Source organism: Aotus nancymaae, unplaced genomic scaffold, assembly GCF_030222135.1.
Source record: "Aotus nancymaae isolate 86718 unplaced genomic scaffold, 86718_ANA_hifiasm-v0.15.2.pri h1tg000014l, whole genome shotgun sequence".
Classification (NCBI taxonomy): Eukaryota; Metazoa; Chordata; class Mammalia; order Primates; family Aotidae; genus Aotus; species Aotus nancymaae.
Genome location: NW_026988425.1, coordinates 42,024,997 through 42,041,493, shown reverse-complemented (window position 1 = coordinate 42,041,493; position 16,497 = coordinate 42,024,997). Strand labels below are relative to the sequence as shown.

The window sequence follows — 16,497 nt, the reverse complement described above, 5'->3', positions numbered from 1 at the left end:
GATATCCTGATTATTTTACCAAGGCTTTAACTGGAATGATATATTTTTGGATATGACCAAACTGCTTTGAGCAATTTAGGTTGTCTTCATAGAGCAAATAAAAGGCCCCTTGGGAAGACTGGCTTGGTGCCTCATCTACACAGTTCCCTTACAAGGTTCCTGATCTTATGGTAAGTAAATAATATCACCTTATGACAGATCCAGGAATCTCCGAATATTCTGGGAACCTCAAAAAGAGAGGAATTTGTGGAGGGGGGAATGATGTTGGTCAGTGCGAGATCTGCTGCCGCTGGGGAGAGGATCATCAACAGCAGCACCATGGTAGCTCAACAGAAGAACCTTGAAGGCTATGTGGGATCTGCCAGTCTCCCAAATCAAGTATACAGAAAATCAGTGAAGAGAGGTTTTGAATTCACGTTTATGATAGTGGGTGAATCTGGACTGGGAAAGTTGACATTAATCAATTCATTATTCCTCAGAGATTTGTATTCTCTAGAGTATCCAGGTCCTTCTCATATAATTAAAAAGACTGTACAGGTAGAACAATCCAAAGTTTTAATTAAAGAAGGTGGTGTTCAGTTACTGCTCACAATAGTTGATACCCCAGGATTTGGAGATGCAGTGGATAACAGATTAATTGCTGGCAGCCTGTTATCGACTACATTGATAGAAAATTTGAGGACTACCTATATGCAGAATCACAATTGAACAGACATCAAATGCCAGGACTCTGGAATGTTTTCGTTGAGGACAAATTGCTATAATATGATGCAAACTATGCTTCTCTATGATTAATTATAATAGAAAGGTTCCATTCAGTGCAGCATATACAATAATGTAATTTAGTGTAACACAGTTGACCCTACTTTTTGACACTTCCATTGTTTGAAAACACACATGGAAATATCTTACCAATAAGTGCAGAGTAGTACTAAAAAAAAAAAAAAAAGAAGAAGAAGAAGAAGAAAAAAAAAATACACATGAGAAAAAAAACCCTACGTGCTTACAGTGCACCTAGGGCTTTTTTATAACATTTTTTTGTTTGTTTGTTTTGGATTCTTTAAATATATATATATATATTTTTTCATTTAGTGCCCTCTTTAGCTAGAATCTCATTACTGCTTCATTTTCTGTAATAAAGATTTAATTTAGATATTTTCCATATATTGGTCCTGCTAAAATAGCGTATAGCATCTTTCATGTGGTAGGAACCAACACAGAAACTTTCCTTTAACTCCGCTTTTACACTTTATGGTAAGTAGCAGGGGGAAAAATGCATTTATAGATCATTTCTAGGCCAAATTGTGACGGTAATGACCAAACATGTTTCTACATATGTGCAATCTGTTGATTTCACTAGAAATGAGAATCATGGCCTCTTAAAGAGAAGTCACCATTCTGCATTTAGCTGTATTCATATATTGCATTTCTGTATTTTTTGTTTGTATTGTAAAAAAATTCACATAATAAACTATGTTGTGATATAAAAAAGAGAAGAATTCACTGGTTTTATATACACATATTTTATATACTGTTTTATATACTGGTTTTATAAGCACAGTCTGATGGCAAATCTTTGGCTTGGGTTCTTAACTTTAAGTAGCTTTAAAAAGCCTAATCTGAGATCCCTTGTGACAAAGCTCTAGCAACACTAGCTTGAAAAATGCCTATATTGCCAGGTGTGGTGGCTCATGCCTATAATCCCAGCACTTTGGGAGGCTGAGCAGGTGGATCAGAAGGTCAAGAGATCAAAACCATCCTGGCCAACATGGTGAAACCCTATCTCTACTAAAAATACAAAAATTAGTTGGGCATGGTGGCATGTGCCTTTAGTCCCAGCTACTCAAGAGGCTGAGGCAGGAGAATTCACTTGAACCTGGGAGGTGGAGGTTGCAGTGAGCCGAAATCACGCCACTGCACTCCAGCCTGGCAACAGAGTGAGACTCTGTCTCAAAAAAAAAAAAAAGCCTATATCACTAATCACTATTCTTGCTACACTTTATGCAAATAATCAGGCCAAATATAATAACACTGAAAATATTTTACAAATAAATTCATCCTACTATGCTTTGTCTTTGGCATAAATGAGAGACTAAAGAAAGAAAATTTGCACCACAGGGGTTGATCATTTCTTCCAGGAACTCATCTGGTGTGTATGTGCAGGCCACAGAGGTTACTATGCCATTCATGGCATGGTCAGTCAGCCTAAAAGACCTTAGTAAGATCTTTCTAGTATCTTCAAACAAAAAAAGGACTCACCTACTCAGACAGAAAGTCTGTTTTTTTTAAAGGAAGCTTAGAGAGATTTGTGGGGTTCAAGGTTATTATATTTATTAAGATCTACCCAAATTTACCCATTTGATTTCAGAGTCCCGTTATTGTTTCTTTTTTTATTGCATTTTAGGTTTTGGGGTACATGTGAAGAACATGCAAGATTGCTGCATAGGTGCATATGTGGCAGTGTGATTTGCTGCCTTCCTCCCCTTCACCTATATGTGGCATTTCTCCCCATGCTATCTCTCCCCAACTCCCTACCCCCCACTGTCCCTCCCCTATTTACCCCCAACAGACCCCAGTGTATAGTGCTCCCCTCCCTGCATCCATGTGTTCTCATTGATCAACACCCGCCTATGAGTGAGAACATGCGGTGTTTGGTTTTGTGTTCTTGTGTCAGTTTGCTGAGAATGATGGTTTCCAGGTTCATCCATGTCCCTACAAAGGATGCGAACTCATCGTTTTTGATGGCTGCATAATATTCCATGGTGTATATGTGCCACATTTTCCCTGTCCAGTCTATCATCGATGGGCATTTGGGTTGGTTCCAGGTCTTTGCTATTGTAAACTGTGCTGCAATGAACATTCGTGTGCATGTGTCCTTATAGTAGAACGATTTATAATCCTTTGGATATATGCCCAGTAATGGGATTGCTGGGTCAAATGGAATTTCTATTTCTAGGTCCTTGAGGAATCGCCACACTGTCTTCCACGATGGTTGAACTAATTTACACTCCCACCAACAGTGTAAAAGTGTTCCTATTTCTCCACATCCTCTCCAGCATCTGTTGTCTCCAGATATTTTAATGATCGCCATTCTAACTGGCGTGAGATGGTATCTCAATGTAGTTTTGATTTGCATTTCTCTAATGACCAGTGATGATGAGCATTTTTTCATGTTTGTTGGCCTCATGTATGTCTTCTTTTGTAAAGTATCTGTTCATATCCTTCTCCTACTTTTGAATGGGCTTGTTTATTTTTTTCTTGTAAATCTGTTTTAGTTCGTTGTAAATTCTGGATATCAGCCCTTTGTCAGACGGGTAGGCTGCAAAAATTTTTTCCCATTCTGTTGGTTGCCGATTTACTCTAATGACTGTTTCTTTTGCTGTGCAGAGGCTGTGGAGTTTGATTAGGTCCCATTTGTCTATTTTGGCTTTTGTTGCCAATGCTTTTGGTGTTTTGGTCATGAAGTCCTTGCCTATGCCTATGTCCTCAATGGTTTTGCCAAGATTTTCTTCTATGGCTTTTAAGGTGTTAGGTCTTATGTTTAAGTCTTTAATCCATCTGGAGTTAATTTTAGTGTAAGGTGTCAGGAAGGGGTCCAGTTTCTGCTTTCTGCATATGGCTAGCCAGTTTTCCCAACACCACTTATTAAACAGGGAATCCTTTCCCCATTGCTTGTTTTTGTCAGGTTTGTCAAAGATCGGATGGTTGTAGATATGTTGTGTTGCCTCCGACGCCTCTGTTCTGTTCCATTGGTCTATATCTCTGTTTTAGTACCAGTACCATACTGTTTTGGGTAGCCTTGTAGTATAGTTTGATGTCCGGTAGTGTGATGCCTCCCGCTTTGTTCTTTTTGTTTAGAATTGACTTGGCTATGTGGGCTCTCTTTTGGTTCCATATGAAGTTTGAGGTGGTTTTTTCCAGTTCTGTGAAGGTCATTGGTAGCTTGATGGGGATAGCGTTGAATCTGTAAATTACTTTGGGCAGTATGGCCATTTTCACGATATTGATTCTTCCTAACCATGAACATGGAATGTTTCTCCATCTGTTTGTGTCCTCTCTTATTTCATTGAGCAGTGGTTTGTAGTTCTCCTTGAAGAGGTCCTTTACATTCCTTGTTAGTTGTATTCCTAGGTATTTTATTCCCTTTGTAGCAATTGTGAATGGCAGTTCGTTCTTGATTTGGCTCTCTTTAAGTCTGTTATTGGTGTATAGGAATGCTTGTGATTTTTGCACATTGATTTTGTATCCTGAGACTTTACTGAAATTGCTTATCAGTTTCAGGAGATTTTGGGCTGAGACGATGGGATCTTCTAGATATACAATCATGTTGTCTGCAAATAGAGACAATTTGACTTTCTCCTTTCCTATTTGAATACCCTTTATTTCTTTTTCTTGCCTGATTGCTCTGGCTAGAACTTCCAGTACTATATTGAATAGGAGTGGTGAGAGAGGGCATCCTTGTCTAGTGCCAGATTTCAAAGGGAATGCTTCCAATTTTTGCCCATTCAGTATGATATTGGGTTTGTCGTAAATAGCTTTTATTATTTTGAGATATTTCTGTCAATACCTAGTTTATTGAGCATTTTTAGCATAAAGGACTGTTGAATTTTGTCAAAGGCCTTCTCTGCATCTATTGAGATAATCATGTGGTTTTTGTCTTTGGTTCTGTTTATGTGGTGAATTACATTTATAGACTTGCGTATGTTGAACCAGCCTTGCATCCCCGGGATGAATCCTACTTGATCATGGTGGATAAGCTTTTTAATGTGCTGTTGCAATCGGCTTACCAGTATTTTATTGAAGATTTTTGCATCTATGTTCATCATGGATATTGGCCTGTAGTTTTCTTTTCTTGTTGAGTCTCTGCCGGGTTTTGGTATTAGGATGATGTTGGTCTCATAAAAAGATTTGGGAAGGATTCCCTCTTTTTGGATTATTTGGAATAGTTTCAGAAGGATTGGTACCAGCTGCTCTTTGTATGTCTGGTAGAATTCGGCTGTGAACCCATCTGGACCTGAGTTTTTTTTGGGTGGTAGGCTCTTGATTGCTGCCTCGACTTCAGATCTTGTTATTGGTCTATTCAGGGTTTCGACTTCTTCCTGGTTTAGGCTTGGGAGGAGGCAAGTGTCCAGGAATTTATCCATTTCTTCCAGGTTTTCTAATTTATGTGCATAGAGTTGTTTGTAATAATCTCTGATGATGGTTTGAATTTCTGTGGAATCTGTGGTGATATCCCCTTTATCATTTTTTATTGCATCTATTTGGTTATTCTCTCTTTTCTTTTTTATTAATCTGGCCAGTGGGCTGTCTATTTTGTCGATCTTTTCAAAAAACCAGCTCCTGGATTTATTGACTTTTTGAAGGGTTTTTTTGTGTCTCTATCTCCTTCAGTTCTGCTCTGATCTTAGTTATTTCTTATCTTCTGTTAGGTTTTGAGTTTTTGTCATCTTGCTCCTCTAGTTCTTTCAATTTTGACCATAGGGTGTCAATTTTAGATCTCTCCTTGCTTCTTATGTGGGCACTTATTGCTATATATTTTCCTCTAGAGACTGCTTTAAATGTGTCACAGAGATTCTGGTATGTGGTGTCTTCGTTCTTGTTGGTTTCAAAGAACATCTTTATTTCTGCTTTCATTTCAGTGTTTATCCAGTCAACATTCAAGAGAAAGTTGTTCAGTTTCCATGAAGCTGTGTGGTTCTGGGTTGGTTTCTGAATTCTGAGTTCTAACTTGATTGCACTGTGGTCTGAGAGACTGTTTGCTATTGTTTCCGTTCTTTTGCATTTGCTGAGGAGTGATTTACTTCCAATTATGTGGTCAATTTTAGAGTAGGTGTGATGTGGTGCTGAGAAGAATGCATATTCTGTGGATTTGGGGTGGAGAGTTCTGTAAATGTCTATTAGGTTTGCTTGGTCCAGGTCTGAGTTCAAGTCCTGGATATCCTTGTTAATTTTCTGTCTCGTTGATCTGTCTAATATTCACAATGGGGTGTTGAAGTCTCCCACTATTATTGTGTGGGAGTCTAATTCTCTTTGTAAGTCATTAAGAACTTGCCTATGTATCTGGGTGCTTCTGTATTAGGTGCATATATATTTAGGATCATTAGCTCTTCTTGTTGCATTGATCCTTTTACCATTATGTAATGTCCTTCTTTGTCTCTTTTGATCTTTGTTGCTTTAAAGTCTATTTTATCAGAGATGAGAATTGCAACTCCTGCTTTTTTTTGCTCTCCATTTGCTTGGTAAATCTTCCTCCATCCCTTTATTTTGAGCCTTTGTGTATCCTTGCATGTGAGATGGGTTTCCTGGATACAGCACACCGAGGGGTTTTTGCTTTTTATCCAATTTGCCAGTCTGTGTCTTTTGATTGGGGCATTTAGCCCACTTACGTTTAGGGTTAATGTTGTTATGTGTGAATTTGATACTGCCATTTTGATGCTAGCTAGCTGTTCTGCCTGTTAGTTGATGCAGATTCTTCATTGTATTGATGCTCTTTGCCATTTGGTATGTTTTCAGAGTGGCTGGTACTGGTTGTTCCTTTCTATGTGTAGTGCCTCTTTCAGGAGCTCTTGTAAAGCAGGTCTGGTGGTGATGAAATCTCTGAGTACTTGCTTGTTCACAAAGGATTTTATTTTTCCTTCACTTATGAAGCTTAGTTTGGCTGGATATGAAATTCTGGGTTGAAAGTTCTTTTCTTTAAGGATGTTGAATATTCGCCCCCACTCTCTTCTGGCTTGTAGGGTTTTTGCTGAGAGATCTGCTGTGAGTCTGATGGGCTTCCCTTTGTGGGTAACCTGACCTTTCTCTCTGGCTGCCCTTAGCATTTTCTCCTTCATTTCAACCCTGGTCAATCTGACGATTATGTGCCTTGGGGTTGCTCTTCTTGAGGAATATCTTTGTCGTGTTCTCTGTATTTCCTCAACTTGAATATTGGCCTGTCTTGCTAGGTTGGGGAAGTTTTCCTGGATAATATCCCGAAGAGTATTTTCCAGTTTGGATTCATTCTCTTCATCACATTCAGGTACACCTATCAAATGTAGATTAGGTGTTTTCACATAGTCCCATATTTCTTGTTGACTTTGTTCATTCCTTTTTATCTTGTTTACTCTAATCTTGCCTTCTCGTTTTATTTCATTGAGTTGATCTTCGACCTCTGATATCCTTTCTTCTGCTTGGTCAATTCAGCTGTTGAAACTTGTGCATGCTTCGCAAAGTTCTTGTGCTGTGTTTTTCAGCTCCATCAATTCACTTATATTCCTCTCTAAGTTGTCCATTCTCATTAGCATTTCGTCAAATCTTTTCTCAACGTTCTTAGTTTCTTTGCATTGGGTTAGAACATGTTCTTTTAGCTCACGGAAATTTCTTATTACCCACCTTCTGAAGCCTGATTCTGTCATTTCATCACACTCATTCTCCATCCAGTCTTGTTCCCTTGCTGGTGAGGAGTTGTGATCCCTTGTAGGAGGAGAGGTGTTCTGGTTTTGGGTGTTTTCATCTTTTTTGTGCGGTTTCTTCCCATCTTTGTGGATTTATCTACCTATCGACTTTGTAGTTGCTGACTTTCTGATTGGATCTCTGAGTGGATGTCCTGTTTGTTGATGATGAAGTTATTTCTGTTTCTTAGTTTTCCTGTTAACTGTCTGGCTCCTCTGCTGTAGGACTGCTGAGGTCCACTCCAGGCCCTGCTTGCCTGGAGATCACTTGCAGCAGCTGCTGAACAGTAACGGTTGCTACCAGCTTCTTCTTCTGCTTTGTCCCAGAAGGATACCTGCCAAATGTCAGTCTGAGCTCTCCTTTATGAGGTGACTCTTTGGATATACAGGTGTCAGGGAGCTGCTTGAGGAAACAGTCTGTCCTTTATCGTAGCTCAACTGCTGAGCTGTGAGCTCCGTTGTTCATTCAGAGCTGCTGGGCAGGTAAGTTTAAGTCTGCAGCAGCAGAACTCATAAACCCCTTTTTTTCTCCCAGGTGTTCTGTCCCAGGGAGTTAGGGCTTTATTTATGAGTTTCCGCTGTGCTGCTGCCTTTTTTTTTTTTTTTGCTTCAGAGCTGCCCTGCCCGACAAGGAGGCAGCCTAGTCACTCTCTGCCTGAAGAGGCTTCACTGAGCTGCTGTGGGCTCTGCCCAGCTGCTGTGTGAACTTCCCTGCAGTTCTGTTTATATGGGTGTAGTTAGAACTGCCTCGGCAATGGTGGCCCGCCTCTGTAATGACGGACCCTCTCTGTAATGGTGGGTTGCCTCGGCAATGGCAGGCTGCCTCAGCAATGGCAGACTGCCTCCGTAGTGGTGGAGTGCCTCGGTAATGGCAGACGCCCCTCCCCCACTGAGCTGGACCGTCCCAGGTTCAGTTGTGCTTGCTGTGAAACTCTCAACCCAGAGCGGTTCCAATTGCTGTTTTTTTGTTTTCGTTTTTGTGGGTGTGGGACCAGCTGGGCCTGATCACCTGGCTCCCTGCCTCAGAGCCTTTTATTTTTTAGTTGAACGGTCGGCTCTCTCCCAGGTGTCCTGGTCGCCTGTTGAAAAGGCGCCTGGATCTGTGTGATTTCCCATGCGGCGACCCACTGCACCAGCTGAAACCGCAGCTCTGAGATTCGTGATGCTTTTTTGCCCAGAAATCTCCCGGCCTGGCTCCCTGTTTCAGCTCCCCTTGCTGGCTAAGTGGGGACACAGTCCCGTTTACTCTGCACTGGGAATCGCTGCGCCAGGCTGCCGGCAAACCAGCCGCGCTGGCCAAAACAGCCGTGCTGGCAACCCGTGGGGCTCCTCCACCTGGGAAATCTCCTGGTCTATGGGTAATAAAAATCCGTCTGGAAATGCAGCGTCCACTCATCCTCTGCTTTCACTGGGAGCTGCAATCCTGAGCTGCTCCTAACTGGCCATCTTGGATTGTCCCCCATTATTGTTAATCAATCCCATTGCTTGTACATAAAAGATATGGTAAAGGTGAATTTACCTAATACATATGTAATTTAGAGCCTCACTATATTCTCCAGGCTGGCTTTGAACTCACCTTAAGCAATCCTCCTCTGGCCTCAGCCTTTCGAGTACATGGACAACAGGCAGTGCCAGCTTGCCTTGCTCTTTGCCTTATATTTTCATTGTAGTTTTTTTTTTTTTTTTTTTTTTTTTTTTGAGACAGAGTCTCACTGTCACCCAGGCTGTATTGCAGTGGTGTGATCTCAGCTCACTGCCACCTCTGCCTCCTGGGTTCAAGCAATTCTCCTGCCTCAGCCTCCCAAGTAGTTGGGACTACAGGCACACCCTGTCACACCCAGCTAATTTTTTTATTTTAGTAGAGATGGGGTTTCACCATGTTGCCCAGGCTGGTCTCAAACGCCTCAGCTCAGGCAATCTGCCCACCTTGGCCTCCCAAAGTACTGGGATCACAGGCATGAGATACCACCCCCAGCCATTTTTATTCTCTTGTTTAGAGGATCAAATCCTGGGCTGACTTTTGCCTCTAACATGGCTGGATCTACAAAAAAATAGCTTCTTTAAGGAATATCTTTGAAATTCTTTATCATATCTTAATAAAAAATGTAAAGCCATGAAGCTATCATTTTGTTTCTATAAATCCTGCAATTCAGTTAGAAGCAGCTATCACCCTCTGTAGTTGTTGTAGTTCTCAATCCCAGCATCATGGTCTATAGAAGAAAATACTCAGACACGTTTTTATGCAGTAGAGTCTTCATTTCCAGACAATAAAAAGTTATAGCCTGTGATCCAAGTCTCAGTAGCATTGAAGTAATCACTATGTTCAAGTTTACCAAATTAATGAGCCCTCATCAACTAGAGTTATGTTTATTTCCAGACTTGAAAACCAATCCCACTACCCATTTTAAAAATTGTTTTCTGGGCCGGGTGTGGTGGCTCACGCCTATAATCCAAGCACTTTGGAGGCCAAGGTGGGCGAATCACCTGAGGTCGGGAGTTCAAGACCAGCCTGACCAACATGGTGAAACCCCATCTTAAAAAAAAAAAAAAAAAAAATTGTTTTCTGGGCCAGGCATGGTGGCTCATGCCTGTAATCCCAGCACTTTGGAGGCCAAAGCAGGTGGATCACCTGAGGTTGGGATTCACAAGGCCTCTTAGTGGTTCAAATTAGCACCACAACATTCATGGATTCAGGATACACTGTGTAATTTGAGCTCTGCTCTCACAAGCCCAGGTTCATACTGTCTCCACACACCACTGCTTTCCCCCCACAAGAGAGAAACACATGTTTTTAGCCACAACTGTGTCAGGAGCCAAGATTGGGTGAGCTCTTGGAGCCACTGTCTGAATCCTAGGTTACTAGAAGCAAATGTATCAGAAACAAAACAAAACAAGGAACCAGGGATAAGAAAGTATTTAGAGTTGTAATGAGAAAGTTGTCGCAGAGCTACTCTGCATGGCACTGGAGGGAACTAGTGGATCCTGGTGTTTACAACCTATCAAACATTTGTGAAGAGTGTCTGAAAGGAAACTCCTTTGAGCTGAAGGTAAGCATACAAAACTAAGATTAAACAGGAAGTCAGTAGACTGCATTTTTAATCCAGGAGGTTTAAAAGCAAATGCTTCATTTTTTGCAGGTGAACCTGTTGACTTGGTAGAGTTTTCGGTTGCTACAAAAAACAACAGGCAATATTCTTTACTTTTTCATTTACAGTTACCTATCCTGTGGTATTTTCTCTTTTATTTTTTCACTATTCTTCATGATTTTTGTTTTCACCTGGTCTAACAGGTTGTAACTGTTGCCATCATTTCTCAGTCTCAAATCAAGAGTCAGAAATCTGATGAAGGGGCAGAAGATTGTTAAAACTGGGAGTTTCTCTGACTAAAAGGATTGATGAAGGGGATCAGAATATGTCACCCCAAAATATACTGTTTTGCATAAGAATTATTTTGAGCTGAAGGCATTTGAGTTCCTGAAATTCTTTTTACGGCTAAAAAGAGTGCCTCCTGAAAAGACTCAATTGTCATTAATCCTCACCCTACACAAGTCTAATCTTCTCTAAGAGAATTCCTCAGGAAACTGCCTATGCAAAAATTATGACAGTGAGAGAAATCTGACAGCTGACTCCATCTTGCTTCTAACCTCACAAGCTGACTCTTGGCTTTTTCCTGGGCATAGGCCAAGCTAACTATGGGAGAAATTTAGCTTACAATTTAATCTTAAGACAAGGAACATAATAGCCTCTTCCCTAAACTCTCCTGTATAGTTCAGGAACCGAAGAAACCATCTTTGTAAAACTAATGAAAGGGCACAATATTAGAATTTTGGGAAGTGCCTGAATTCTGCTAACACCTATGCACAGTTAAATGATAACAAGTTATTGTTTACTACTCAGGAGTCACATTAGGGTAGTCATAAGATTTGTAACTTCCCTAATTTCTACTATAAATAACATTGCCATTGTAAAACCTAAGACCGGTATCTGAGATATTTTTCAGACTTTGCATTTCTGGTAGAACAACTGATACCCAGATCAGTGACCTCCTACCCAGGAACTAACTTAGTGCACAAAGACAGCTTCAACCCTCTATGGTTTCATCCCCAACTCAACCAATCAGCAGTCTCCATCCCCTAGCACCCTGCTCACCAAACTGTCCTTTAAAAATCCTGTCCTAGGGCCGGGTGCAGTGGTTCACGCCTGTAATCCCAGCATTTTGGGAGGCTGAGGCAGGTGGATCACAAGGTCAAGAGATCGAGACCATCCTGGTCAACATGGTGAAACCCCGACTCTACTAAAAATACAAAAAATTAGCTGGGCACGGTGGCGCATGCCTGTAATCCCAGCTACTCAGGAGGCTGAGGCAGGAGAATTGCCTGAACCCAGGAAGCGGAGGTTGCAGTGAGCCGAGATCACGCCATTGCACTCCAGCCTGGGTAACAAGAGTGAAACTCCGTCCCAAAAAGAAAAAAAAAAAAAAAAATCCTGTCCTAAGAATTCTCAGGGAGACGGATTTCAGAATGAACTCCTGTCCTTCTACTTGGCCAGCCCTGCAATAATTAAACTCTTTCTCTGCTGCAAAAAGCTGCTGTTCTCAGTGCATTGGCTTTTGTGGACAATGGGCAAAATGAAACTGTTGGGGGATTACACCAACCCTACCCAAACAGACATTCTCTAAAAAATGTATCTATTATCTATTCTTCTAAAGGACCATTTATCTTCTAAAAAAGTCATTTGTATTTCCATAAGTGCCCCTCTGCCCCTCCCCATCTCCTAATGACACAGGATTTTTCTCAGCCACTTTGCCAGCCAGAGACCTCTGGCTGGCAATGCCCTTGCCCCTGCCCAGGCGTTGCTGGGGCCCAGGCTCACCACAGGAGGTGGCCTGTCTACTTGGCTTACTGGGCTGTTCCTGGCTTGCCCTCTGATACAGATCCTGTGGCCCCTGTGACTGTGCACTCAGCCCCTGGCAGGAGGCAGTGAGTGTGCTCCTGTGCTGGCACTGGGTGCTCCAAGTGCCAGCATAGGAGCAGTCTCCATGTGGGACTTGTGGCTTGACCAGGCATGTTGCAAGTGACTCCCATGTTGGACTCGTGTCCAGATGAAGAGAATGTGGTGGCACCCAAACGGGGTACCTGCAACCCTGAAGCCCCAGAGGGGGTGTTACAACATGCTATTAGCTCTTTTAGTCCCACTCTCTGCAGCCTTACAGATGTTAGCGTGTTAACAGCTCTATCAGTCCCATGGTGCCACTCTGGCCTAAAGCTCTGGGGCTGACTCGGCCCAACAGCTGCTTCCCATGTTACAGCCTTCTTTGTGCCTGCGTTTGGTGGGTCCTGAGTTCTTGTCCTGCATCCAAGAAGAATAAGGTTACACTGACAATCAAAAAGTGAGGAGGGCAGAGAAGAGTTTTATTGAAACACGAAACAGCTCTCAGTGGAGAGGGGATTCGAGGGTGGTCCTCTACCAGAAGTTGAGTGGTCTCTCTCCCAATGTGGCTGGGTCTGGGGCTTTTATGGGCTCAGAATGGGGGCATACATGCTGATTTTTGTGCATATACAAAAAAAGGCTAAAACAAAGGCACCACTCAAAGGTAGGCACAACTGTGTAAAAAACCAATTAGGGAAGGGTAGGTATATGTAAAATAGGTGAAGTATGGGGACCAATCGAGGAAAATGCACTAGGGGAAGTGTGGGGATCAATCAGAGGAAAATGTGCTAAATGAGAAGAGAGATTCTTGATCCAGTCAGTGGATTTATCGGAGACTTGTAGCTTGGCTTTCAGACTTTAAACTGTCTTTGGATTGAAGGTGGGGTTTCACCAGGGACTCACCCTTATTTCCCTAGGATTTGTCTGCCTCCTGCCACTATCATTAAGATGATATATAAAGTCTCAAACTTCACCACTCTTTTAGATATTCAGTTCTATCTATGATGCCTCCACACATAAAAATTAATAAACATATATGCGTTTTCTCCTGTTAACCTGTCTGTTGTCAGATGAATTCACAGCATTCCCTGTTCAGCCAGTGAATCTAAGAAGGTTGAGAAAAAGTATCTCCTCATCTATTCTGGAAAGCATGAATGTGGATTCTTGCCTTTCTAATCTATGACTTGCATAGCTTCTGTGCACCTTCCTGACTTCCCAGACAATTCACCTGTGCATACCTCTTCTGTGTAAAGACTACCCTTGGTTTTGTTTTTTTTGAATGTTTAAAAATGTTTCCATTTTGTGTCACCTTCCTTTAGTCAATAATAACTCAAGTTTTGTTAGTATATATTATATATTAGCATATAGTATATATTAGTTTAGCTAGGTTTATCTTGTTAAAATTTTACAAAAATATGATTTTTTTTTCCAAAAATACACTTTTTAGCTGGGTACTGTGACTCATGCCTATAATTCCAGGACTTTGAGAGGCCAACGCAGGCAGATCACTTGAGGTCAGGATTTTGAGACCAGTCTGGCCAACATGGTGAAACACTATCTCTACTAAAAATACAAAAATTAACTGGGTGTGATGGTGTGCACCTGTAATCCCAGCTTCTCAGGAGCTGAGGCAGGAGAATAACTTGAACCCAGGAGGCAGAGGTTGCAGTGAACCAAGATCATGCCACTGCACTTTAGCCTGGGCAACAGAGCAAGACTCCATCTAAAAAAAAAAAAAAAAAAAAAAAACTTTTCTTTGTTTTTTTATATGACAAACAATGAAGGAAAGTATTAAAGGCTAGACATCACTTGTGGTTTGTGTCCCACAGTTTGCATTCCAGATTTGATCTGGTGCCTGGAACCTGCATATACCTGACATTGCCACCCAGCACCGAACTCTACCACATCTGTATTAGTCTGCTCTCAAGCTGCTGGGAAGAAATATCCAAGACTGGGTAATTTATTTATTCATTTATTTATTTATTGTTTCTTTTTTTTATTCTTACCAAAAGCAGGTGGAATAGACTGGGTAATTTATAAAGAAAGAGGATTTAGTTGACTCACAGCTTTGCAAGGCTGGGGAGATCTCTGGAAACTTACAATCATGGTGGAAATCACCTCTTCACAGGGCTGCCAGGAGAGAGAATGCGTGCCAGCAGGGGAAAATGCCAGATGATTATAAAACTATCAGATCTCTTGAGACTCACTCATTATCATGAGAACAGCATGAGGAAAACCACCCCCACGATTCAATTATCTCCACCTGGTTCCACCCTTGACACATGGGGATTATTATAATTCAAAGTGAGATCTGGGTGGGGACACGGAGTCAAACCATATCAGCGCCTCTTTTGATTTTCCAAATGCAAATGTCTTATAGTCTCTTCCTCAGGAATATGCAGTTTCTGACTTGCCCTGTCTCTGACCACCCCACACAAACACCATATTGTAATTAGACAGAATCTGAATGCTGGAACTACAATGCCTCCTCCTTTAGGGGAGTGAGCTTCATAGCTCCTCTCCACACTCCTAACCTGGAAGGGTGACCCCTTCCCTCCAGAGGTGCTGATTCCAGCATTTTTCCTAAAATAGGAAGCTAGTGTGGAAATAGAGAGAGAGAATGGTGGGCAAGATATTTTGTTTTTTCAAAGGCTCTGCACAGTATCTTCAATTAGATAAAGTGGCTGTAACTTTTCTTCTATTGACACTGACCTCTTTCGTTTATTCTACTGCCTGCAAAAGGAGGCAATTGAAGATGCCTCAAGTACCAGGGAAGGTTTTGGGAGCTGAAGAAAAGGTGGGGTATAGAGGGGAGGACTGGAGGTAACCACCTCTGGAGTGAGTGAAAAGTGAGAGCACAAAACGAGTCTAACTATACAAACCAGAAAATCATTAGAACTGAAGAAAAAGGTAAAAAACATAGGGAAGAAGGAGGCAAGTCTGAATTTGAGCAACTTAGACTATTTCTCCAAAATGAGCGAGAGACTGTTCTTGGGCAATTACAAGATGAAGAGATGGATATTTTAGCACAAGTAAACGAAATTTTCAGATTATATCTTCTCATTAAAATATCTACTAAAGGAGATAGAGAGCACAAATGTGAAGTCAGGACTGGAATTACTGGCAAATGTTAAGGCTATCTATCACAGATACAAAAATTTAAAATTCCCTCAACCTTTTTCATTCAGATTAAAAGAATATGGTTACTGTCTGCCTCCACAATATTCTGGCCTAAACAAAATTATCAAGCAATTTCAAGTAGATGTCATTCTAGATCCTGAAACAGCACATTATAAACTTATAGTCTCAGCAGACAGAAAAACTGTGCGATATGGAAATACAATGCAAAACTTACCTCCAAACCCAAGAAGACTTTATCGCCTCCCAGCTATTGTGGGTTCTAAAGGCTATAGTTGTGGCCGGCAGTACTGGGAAGTAGAAGTGAAAGACAAGCCTGAATTGGATCCTTGGTGTCTGTAATGACTCTCTTCCCAGGAGGAGGAAGTGTCCACCAACTTCAGTACAGGATGGATTATGGGGAATTTGGCGATCTGGTCAGGATAATTATATTGTATTGGGTCATAAGGAAATTAATCTGCTGCCAAAAGTAACACCTAGTAAGACTGGCATTTTTTTAGACTATGAAAAGAATGAGGTTTCCTTTTATAATTTGAATGATAGATCTCTACCTTATACTTTCAATGATGATTTTACAGGAGCACTTTGGCCTTATATTTATACTGGAATGGACTCAAAACCTCTTAAAATTTCTACAGTTACAGATTCTGAATAAATAACTATTAGAAGACTGTCATTTTCTTACACCTAGCAGACATAATAGAGCAGTGAATCTAGTTTTGATAATTCTGTATTTTGTCCAATTTTTCCCACAAAAAAAACCCCCAGAATTGTTTATATCTCAGTTTCAGCACTAAAAAATGTGATTATAGGACATACTTTATAACAAATTATAGGATCAATGACAAACTACTTTAGAAATTCTAAAATAAAATACTAAAAATATATGTTACTAAAAAAAAAAAAAATGGGTCTTCTTACTTGTCTAGTGCATTCTGTGCTCTCCTCTGGTCTGACATCCACCCATGTTCACCCAGAAAAAGGTGGAAATGATTTGAACA

General features: G+C 41.1%; 2 pseudogenes; both read left to right on the top strand.

Annotated features, from left to right (window-relative positions):
• The first annotated feature begins 261 nt into the window (after nucleotides 1-261).
• LOC135274836 (septin-7-like) lies at nucleotides 262-764 on the top strand (annotated as a pseudogene).
• A 9,593-nt stretch (nucleotides 765-10,357) lies between these two features.
• On the top strand, nucleotides 10,358-16,151 carry LOC105715282 (tripartite motif-containing protein 60-like; annotated as a pseudogene).
• The last annotated feature ends 346 nt before the right edge of the window (nucleotides 16,152-16,497 follow it).